General features: G+C 44.2%; 1 pseudogene across 1 annotated transcript; it reads left to right on the forward strand.

The window, feature by feature from the left end:
- The first annotated feature begins 5,130 nt into the window (after positions 1–5,130).
- Positions 5,131–10,030, forward strand: LOC120833840 (activin receptor type-2A-like; annotated as a pseudogene). Its single transcript, XR_013453066.1, has 3 exons — positions 5,131–5,929; positions 7,883–8,013; positions 8,156–10,030. The product of XR_013453066.1 is annotated as an activin receptor type-2A-like (transcript).
- Positions 10,031–10,295: the final 265 nt, after the last annotated feature.

A 10,295-nucleotide genomic window follows, 5' to 3' on the forward strand; every position in this document is an offset into this window, starting at 1 on the left:
GACCTCCACCACCCCCCGACTCATCGATGGCGGGCCGACCTATGCCATCACGCGGCTCTTCCACTCCACGGGCCCTCCACTATCTGGTGGATTGGGAGGGATACAGCCCGGAGGAGAAGTCTTGGGAGCCAAACAGTCAGCCATCATCCTGGGTCATAACCTTCAATTCAATTCATTTTATTTTGTATAGCCCATAATCGCAAATTACAAATTTGCCTCAGAGGGCTTTACAGTCTGTACACATACAACATCCTCAGTCCCAAAACCCACCATCGGCACAGGAAAAACTCCCCAAAAAATGAATAAACCCTTCCAAGAGGGAAAAAAGGGAAGAAACCTTAGGGAGAACGTCAGAGGAGGAATCCCACTCCCGGGATGGACAGACTACAATGGATGCCATGTGTACAGAATGAACAATGTAAAATACATGCAATTCCTATGACAGAAATGATTCAAGTAATTGTGAGTAGTAAGCCAACCTCATCAAGGACTTCCAATGGAGGTTACCCGAGGAGCCTGGCTGCCAGGTGCCGGCCTTGGGGGGTACTATAAAACCCAGACTGCGGCCACTGTTTGTTTTCTGTTGTGTTTTCCTTTCATTCACCCTGCCTCTTGTTTCAGACACCTCCCTTCCTGTGTGCCGCCACCCTCGGTGATTGCAAGCCCTGCCGTTATTGTTTCCATGTGTGTCTCGTTCTACTGTGTATTTAGTCTGTGTCGACTGCTTGCCCTGTGCTAGTTGTCTCTATTGTTTCATGAGCTTACCAGCGAGTTAGCCAAGTGTGCCGTCCCGTGTTTCAACCCATTTCTATCTACCCATGAATCTTTTCACGCCGATTTGGATTAATCTGCCTACTCTGTCTGACTACCCCTGCACCGGACCCCTGCCTGAAGACATTGTTTTTTTTCTGACTACCCCGCCTTGAGTCTGCTTTTGAGTCTAGGTCCTTGTGGCCACAGCTCCCTAACACAAAGAACAGATATCTAAAATATCACGAATTAAGGACAAATTGTCCAGTATGCTTCTACCAGGCACGCAGTAGGTTTGGTCTTTGTGATGACCTAGCCCATCACCTCTCTCAGCCGGTTGGCCAGCGCCCTGGACAGGATTTTGTAATTGGAGCACAGAAGGGAAAGCACACCGAACACGTGTCATTTCCTGCAGGTCTCCTTTTTTTGGTAGTTATCACTGCTCTTCTGCAACTTAGTGGTAGCATCATGTCTTTAACACTCTCGTTGCACACGGTTAAAAGATCCTCCCCCAGTTCGTTCCAGTACTCTTTGTAAAGCTGCACCGGGATCCCATCTTTTCCCGAGGCCTCCATGCCCTGCAGAGCCAAGTACAGTTTATCTGCCTTGCAACCTGGCCTTCAACTCTTTGGTAGCTCTCCACAGAAATACTCAAAAAGTTCATTATTGTTCTCAAATCATTAGGAACTGGCTAAAGTAAACTTGGGTGTATAAGACCCTTCACCAGGCAAACTGACAAGGTCACTGAGGTAGTCAAACAACTCTGCAGTGGCAAGGCCCGGGGATTGATGAGGTCCGTCCAGAGATGCTAAAAGCAATGGGTGTTGGGGGGCTGTCTTGGCAACATTGCGTGGAAGTCGAAGGCGTTTCTGGTAGAGGTGGGCCTTCGCCAGGGCTGCGCCTTGTCCACCAATCTTGTTTGTGGTCTTCATGGACAGGATAACGAGGCGTAGTTGGGGGGAGGAGGGTCTACAGTTCAGGGGGATTGCGGATCTCATTGCTGCTTTTTGCAGATGATGTGGTCCTGATGGCATCTTCTGTCTGTGACCTCCAACTCTCACTGGAGCGTTTTGCAGTCGAGTGTGAAGCGGTCGGGATGAGGATTAGCACCTCTATATCTGAGGACATGGTTCTCAGCAGGAAACCGATGGATTGCCTACTCCAGGTAGGGAATGTGTCCTTACCCCAAGTGAAGGAGTTCAAGTACCTCGGGGACTTGTTCTCTAAGCCATTCGTGAGTAGCTTGGCCGCTGCTCCTTTGCATTGAAAGGAGCCAGTTGAGGTGGTTTGGGCATCTGGCGCCTCCCTTGGGAGGTGTTCCAGGCACGGCCAGCTGGGAAGAGGCCCCAGGGAAGACCAGGACTAGGAGGAGAGATTATATCTCTGCACTGGCCTGGGAACGCCTTGGGACCCCCAGTCAGAGCTGGTAGATGTGGCCCGGGAAAGGGAATTTTGGGGTCCACCGCTGGAGCTGTTGCCCACGCGACCCGACCCCGGATAAGCGGTTGAAGATGGATGGATGGACCCCTCAGATACTTACATTTTAAATGAACAACAGTGTACCATTGAATGTAAACTGTAAAGCATTAATTTAGCACCCATGGTCTTCACAAACTGACGTCACATGAACTCACTCATGAACTAATATATTAAAGGACAAGGACACGTTGAACAGAGCAGCAACTGGTGACTAGTGACTATAAAACAAATAAAAGCATTTATAAACATCGTCACTGGTAAAATATTAAAATATGAACGACTTAAGGAAGTAGGAAATGATAAGATGAGGCAATTTTATCTGTATAGCACATTCCAACAACAAGCCAATACAAAGTGCTTCACATAAAACCATTAAAACATCCAAACATGAACACAAGGCGCTTTAACAGTGAGTTAAAAACAATAAAGGAACAGTGATTGAACCCCCCCCTCCCCCACACACACACACTAAACTAAATTGGCAGTGTAGTTTAAGAGTACCAACATTCCTAAATGCAGAAATGGTGAATTAAAGGCAGCAGCAAGTCTTTAATCTGGATTTAAAGGAGATGAGAGACTCAGAGAACCTGCAGCTTTCTGGGACTTTGCTCAAATATGTGGAGCAGAAAAACGGAACACTGCATCTCCATGTGTAGTTGTGACTCCTGGAACAGGAAGTGGACCAGGCCCGGACGAAGGGTTCGTGGCGGTTCATAAAATATCAGCAGATCAGAAATGTACTTTGGCCTTAAACCCGTCAGGGCTTTATGAACCAACAGCAGGATTTAGAAGTCAAGTATTCGTTTGACAGGAAGCCAGTGTTAAGACCTGAGAATTGGAGTGATGTGATCCACTTTCCTGGTCCTAGTGTGGACTCAAGCTGCAGCGTTCTGGATCAGCTGGAGCTTTCTGATTGACTTTTTACACAGACATGTAAACACATCGTAAACATAAGTATGAATGGAGAGCTAGCTCCGCCGAGATTAGTAACCTCATGTAACAAAACAGACCAAGTAAAACATTATCTAAGATTTAAACAGTTTAATAATGCCGAACACAAAAAAGACTTTTGATACCTATGTAGTACCTTATAGTATAGTGTATTATATTATGGAATATAGTATAGCAGCTTTTCTGCTGTTTTTTAACAGGCTGTTGAAGAAATATCACATTTAAGAACCATCTTTTTGAAGAACCATCTCATTGGAGAACTATCTTGTTGAAGAGCCGCGCCATTGAAGAACCATCTCCCTGGAGAACCATCTCATGGGAGTAGCATCTCATTAAAGAACCATTTTCAATGAACAACCATCTAAACGGAGAACTATCTCTTTGGAGAACCAAGGAGTGAATCCTCATCCTCTGTAACCGTTGATTCGGTCTAGACTCTAGGGAACATCCAGCTCTCCTGTTTACACCTGTGGAGATGTTACATGACCACCAAGGGTTAATGTTCTTAATGCTGCTCACATTTGGCAGATGAGGAGATGGATCGTTCCTCCAGGAGACTCTGTTAAGTGACACCATCAGTAGTTAAACAAACTCTAGCTCTCTCCAGGCTGCTGGTAAACAGTCCTCACTTTATACTCCAACAAAACAAAAACCAACAGAAAAGAGTATAAATCATAAAGTCACAGTGTGGACTTCTTTGTAGAGACAAGGGGGGGCAGATGGAGGTTGAAGAGGCTGTTTGTGTCCTGTCAGTGTGGCCCCTCAGTGTCCACTTGTTCACGGTTCTCCTCTATGGATAAAAACCCCACATGGTACTCTCCCACTGCCAGCGCTCAACAACAGACCCCAGGTCAGTTTCCTTCCTCCTGAATCTCTGTCAGAGCAGGTCCACACGAGGAGGACAGTGTCCCCAGCTGAAAGCTGACTAAAGGTCCCCCTCGGTGTGACAGGAAGCTCACTGAGGACAATCTCAGTGTTTGGAGAGCCCTCGGCTGTGTTTGGTTTTCGTGTTGGCTGTGGAGAAGGGAGGCCTGGCGGGGTGGCGACGCTGCTAGAGCTGCACGAGCGTCACTTAGCAACAGCACCTTTTATTTATTAGCCCACAATATGGGGTAATAAACTAGTTGTTGGTGTTCGTATAACTCAGAGATCTAGTTAAAATAAAAACACAGGATTTAAATGACATATACAGTCACTTTATATCTAAAATATGAACCTGATTTTGTAGAACAGGAAGTGACGTTCTGTTTGTTGTTTAAAAATAAAAGTCTCTATTTTTCTGCTATAGAAACACATACGTACACACACATATATATGTGTGTGTACACATATATATGTGTGTGTGTAGGTATATACATATATATATATATATATATATAAATGCTTGTGATCTTTAGTCCAATCATAAAGACATGGACTGCTGTGTGTGTGTGTGTGTGTGTGTGTGTGTGTGTGTGTGTGTGTGTGTGTGTGTGTGTGTCTGTTTGAGTGACTCGTGAACAGAGAGTGTGTGTTCTGCTCCAGCTGTGAGCTTCACACTGATCTAAAATCAGATGAATGAAAACGCCGAATGTCCACTCTTGCTGCCAACGTTAGACGCAGTGCATTATGAGACACGATCGGAGGCTGTTTTCTCTCTTTGACATCATGTTGAGGCTTTATTTTGGTATTTATTCATGATTGATTTATTATATTTTATGTATGTAAATATTTAATTAACACAAAAAAACAAACGTATCCTGATTCATATGGCTACTGTCACATGACCACACTGCTGCAAGGAGGATCAAGTCACCCCAAACAATCACCCCAAAATGAGCCGTACAATATAAATCTATTTGTAGTACGAGATATAAGTCTATTGATTATCTCTTTGCCTTTAATACTACTTTCCGCTGAAGTCTTGACCGCAGCCAATCAGCAGGTGGGAAGACAGGAAGGGAAGAAAGTGACAGGAAGTGAAGGGAGCGGGAGGAACGGGACAGAACGGGACGGCTGCTGCTTGACCAGCAGAAACGGAGCGAAAACAATGACGTTTAAAACCCGATATCGCTTCGCGTTAACGACACAGGGTGGTTGTCGTTTTGCCTTTGGAGTGTGTAGCCGTTCGAGACGCTAGCGAGTCGCGCTACACCGCCAGAGGAAGAAGTCGTGTTCGCGGTCCCTTCTATCTTTGCCGCCGCGGAGATTGGCGGTTCCTGCCGCCCAGAGACGCGTCACGGCTCCCGATGACGCGTGCGGACTAAAGGGAAGTAACCCAACTTTGTGCTATTTAGCAGCAAGCTACAGAGAAGTATAACTTTGCCCGCACTGAATTGCTTTTTTGTCGTGCTACCAGCCAGAACCAAGACACTTTTTTTGGCTAGCCTATTTTATTTGATACTTTGTGGACTCACAAAACGGGATTTGAGCATTTTTGCTCTGGATTGAGCCGTAAGGCTGTTGGACATTTCCACTTAAAACGCGGTATTCCTCTTAGTGTTTAGAATGAACCATTTTTTTGTTTAAAACAACTACTGAGTGTGGGGACACTGGTCTGTGACATTTATTGTGTACTGTCTTTGGTCACTGCTGTTAATTTTCTGTCAAGTTATCCTGTGATGAATCTACATGATTCATTATACGACTGAAACTGTGAAGAGTGATTTAGGGTAACCAACTCAAATGATGTACTGTGCAGTCCTTCATCTTCCCTGGAGTAGGGGCGTCTCATCCTCTGTCAGTATATGGCAGTAGAGGGAAATACCGGGTAAGTTGCACATATAAACACTTATGCCTGTATTCTGTCCCTTCGGTCATCACCGTGACATGTACAAATCCTAACGCCTAAACTACTATATTCGTTACACATCGGCAGGTTAGGCCTGAGACTAGTAGGCCTGGGGTTTAGGGACTGAGATCCTTATTTTCATCTCCAGCCATTCAGGGAAGAGTTACTTACCCCTACCAAGCGGACGGTGGTCCCATTCGCTACATATTTAAAATGGATTTATTTGCTATATTATAATATTATTTGACTAAACTGCTGTAACAACTGCGATAATTGCACTTTATTTATACTTAAGCTGTATTAAATGTCATACCAAACCTCTTCCAGAAGCACTTTGATTAAACGTGTATTTCTATCTCCAGCATGAAGTTCAGAAGATGGAGGAGGTGTGATGTCACAGCGCCCCCTAGAGGATATTTAACTCAGCGTAACATCATCCCGACTTCATCAGTATCTCTGTTCATATGGCTCAAAAAGCTTCTGTAAATTAATAACAGTAATTCATAAACCAGGAGTATTGAGACAAAACTAACCGTAATCCTGATATTTTTATAGCAATATTATGGTTGTGAAGAAGTTAGGTATATAAAAACATAGCTTAAAATAATTACAACAAACAGAACCAACATTAAAGTTATTCTCAACATCTTAAATACAAATAAATATCCAGAATCACAGAGTCACTGTATGATTGAGTCACTGCTTTTCTGAGTCATGGTTTCACTGGTTTATAGTTTAACTGAGTCTCTGAATCACTGCTTTACTGAGTCGCTCAGTCACTTTTTCACTGGTTCACAGCTTCACATATTGTTTCACGGAGTTACTGCTTCCCTGAGTCAGTCACTATATGTATGTATAATATATATATATATATATATATATATATGTGTGTGTGTGTGTGTTAATCTGTTCTATACTAATCTGTTGCTATATTGTCCTACACTGGGTTGTACTTTACTACACTGTTATTGTATTGTACTATACTATTATATAGTGTGTATATTTATGTTGATAAAATGGTGAACTGTTCTTTAAATGTCACGTGTTAGAATCAGTGGTGTAGTCTGCGTGATACGTATACGCCGTATGCCCACCAGGAAAAGTCAAAGATTTCCGTATACCCACTAACAAAAGCGCAATGATGCGTAACAACTTCGTTGTGACAGAACGTTCTAACTGTCCTTCATAAATGAACCCTGTCTGAAGGCAGTCACGTCATACTCACTACAAACATTTAGACTACGCCATAATCTATATTATCCTATGTCCAGTTGGGATCTGAAAACCATCAGCTCTCCTGTCAGGAGGAGGGGCTTATCTGGCATACCAGACGTCCTGCGTTATGACGTCCAATAGGAGAGCTTCTTTTACGCGCCCTATTGGCCACTTCCGCTGTCAGTCATATTATCCTTAACGCTATGACAGACTACAATGGAAGAAGGTGGAGAAAAGAGTTGAACGGCCATTTTTGTTCTGATCGTTGGGGAGTGGAGGACATCGATGAAACAAACACATACCCTGATCAATAATTTAGCTAAACTAACGGCTAGCCGAGCCAGCTAACGTTACATGTAGCTTTGCAATGAACGGTAGTCGCTGGTAGGTCGAGGACTGTAGTTTCTCTCGAGTTTGTTTCCGACCGCAGCAAGACTACTAACAGACCGGAAAATCACCTGGAGACACACACAGACAGGTGAGAGTACACCTGAGAGGGTACACCTGTTTGTATCTATGTGGGGTCTGTTGCTGTGGGAGCTTGTCTCTCGTTGTAAAGCTGCTGATGGTAAGAACCCCCCCCCCCCGCATGAGTCTGGATCCCGATCCACCTCACATTGTAGTCTTTGAAGACACGCCATCCCTCTGATCCTGTTTTACTGTTCTCCTGTCTTCCCCCTTCTCTCTGACCCTGTCTGCTCCATGTCTGTGATCCAGGTCTGCTGGATGAGTACATGCTGCCCTTTGAGGACGAGGTGGGTCAGCATCCGTCTCTAGAGGACATGCAGGAGGTGGTGGTCCACAGCAAGCTGAGACCGACCCTCAGAGAGTGCCGGCAGAAACATACTGTGAGTAACACTACATTACCCATCATGCACCACTCAATGCAGATCCACTGCAACACTGACAGGAAAATAGTGATTTATTGTTGTCTGTTCTGGTGTTGTGTGTCTCAGACCCGCTCTGCGCGCGTTGTGTGTCTCTCCTCAGGGGATAACCCTCCTGTGTGAGACCATTGAGGAGTGCTGGGATCACCAGGCTGAAGCTCACCTATCGGCCGGCTGTGTGGGGCAGTTGTTCAGATGCAGCGTCAGATGAGCCGCACAGACCCCGAAGAGGTCGCCACCATTGTAACCAATGTGGACTACCCCCCAAAGCAGTCCAGTTCATGACGCAGACCAATCTGGACGGAGCTGGGACTTCTTGAGCAAACGGTTTCTTTCTCTGATGGCAGACTCTGGTCACGTGACCCTCAGACTGATGAGGATGCAGAGGGCCTCCTTCTCGGCATGGTGAGCCACAATGATCAGGAATCAGGAAACATTTATTGCCAAAATATCAATGATATTGGTTCCTGAATGTATTGTAAAAAAATACTTTGTGTAAAGACATTGAAGAGTGACTCATTCTGCTCTTTGTTTCTGCCAATAGGAAACAGCTTCTGAATGTCTCTATCACTGCTGTGTGTGTGTACATTCCAGAGCACGGTTTCATAATCAGGTTATTATTCCTTTCTATTATTTTAAAAGGTGGCTTGTTGAGAGGAAACTGGAGATAATTGAGAGATTTAAATTCTTCATTAACAAAGATTATACAAGTCACAAGTTCAAAACAAACAATTGTATTTAATGCTTTTTATTGTGAACACAAGTTGATGGTGTTGAAAAAAAGGTTTTTATTGGTATTGATGATTGTTCTTTTAATGAGGGCTCCTACGCTGCAGCCACAGCCAAGGACAAGGGCAGGCTGCAGCGTGTCCTCCGCTCTGCAGAGAGGCTGATCGGCTGCAATCTGCCGTCCCTGCAGGACTTGTTCGCTTCCAGGTCTCTGAAGCAGCTAAAAAGATGGTGGCCGACCCCTCTCACCCCGGACAAAACCTGTTTGTGCCCCTTCCATCTGGCAGGAGGCTGAGGTCCATCAGGAACTCAGCCTCCTGCCACACCAACAGTTTCTTCCCGTCAGCAGTCGGGCTCATCAACAGAGCCGGTCCCCCACTGACTGACTAGAACACTCCACCGGTCACTCCCCCTCACACTGCACATGTCACTTTAACTGTCATTTCTCACTTTGTCGGCACTTTGTCACTTGTTCGATAGTGCACTTTATTTTTTAATATTTTTTAACTTTTTAAATATTTTTAATTTTTAACTTTACTCTTATTTTATACTAACCCATAGCCTTATTCTACTAACCCACTGCATTAGCATTTTCATTTTATTTTATTTCTTGTGCACTGCTGTCAATTCAATTCATTTTATTTTGTATAGCCCCAAAATCGCAAATTACAAATTTGCCTCAGAGGGCTTTACAGTCTGTACACATGCGACATCCTCTGTCCCGAAACCCACCATCGGCACAGGAAAAACTCCCCCAAAAAAACCCTTCCAAGAGGGAAAAAAGGAAAGAAACCTTAGGGAGAACGTCAGAGGAGGGATCCCACTCCCGGGATGGACAGACTACAATGGATGCCATGTGTACAGAATGAACAATGTATAATACATGCAATTCCTATGACAGAAATTATTCAAGTAATTGTGAGTAGTAAGCCAGGCGCACAGCAGGACCACTGCAGGGGAAACCACCATCAGATAGAACCACCATCTACAGAATCCTGTGGGGAGGGAGAGCACAGAGACTTTAGGAGAGGGTAATGTCTTGTTGTCTATTGTTACACTGTCTACTGTCACGCACCAACCGCCAAGACAAATTCCTTGTATGTTTGACATATTTTGGCAATAAGTGTTTCCTGATTCAATTTTCACAAAGAGCTGCTAATCAATAACACGGATCACAACAGAGCATTAAATGTGTTTGGATTTGTTTGATTCGCAGTTAATATTAAAAGTCTGCTTATATTTTGTAATAGCTCCTGTTGGTTTCCTGTGTTTCTTCCTGTTTGTGGCTCAAACGTGACTTATTATCAGGAATCAGGAAACATTTATTGCCAAAATATGTAAAACATACAAGGAATTTGTCTTGGCGGTTGGTGCGTGACAGTAGACACAAAACAGACAATAGACAACAAGACAGCAGTGCACTAAAGTAATAAAATGAAATGCTAATGCAATGGGTTAGTAGAATAAGGCTATTGGGTTAGTATAAAATAAGAGAATAAAATATTAAAAAAGTT

This window comes from Gasterosteus aculeatus, chromosome 16 (genome assembly GCF_964276395.1).
Source record: "Gasterosteus aculeatus chromosome 16, fGasAcu3.hap1.1, whole genome shotgun sequence".
Classification (NCBI taxonomy): Eukaryota; Metazoa; Chordata; class Actinopteri; order Perciformes; family Gasterosteidae; genus Gasterosteus; species Gasterosteus aculeatus.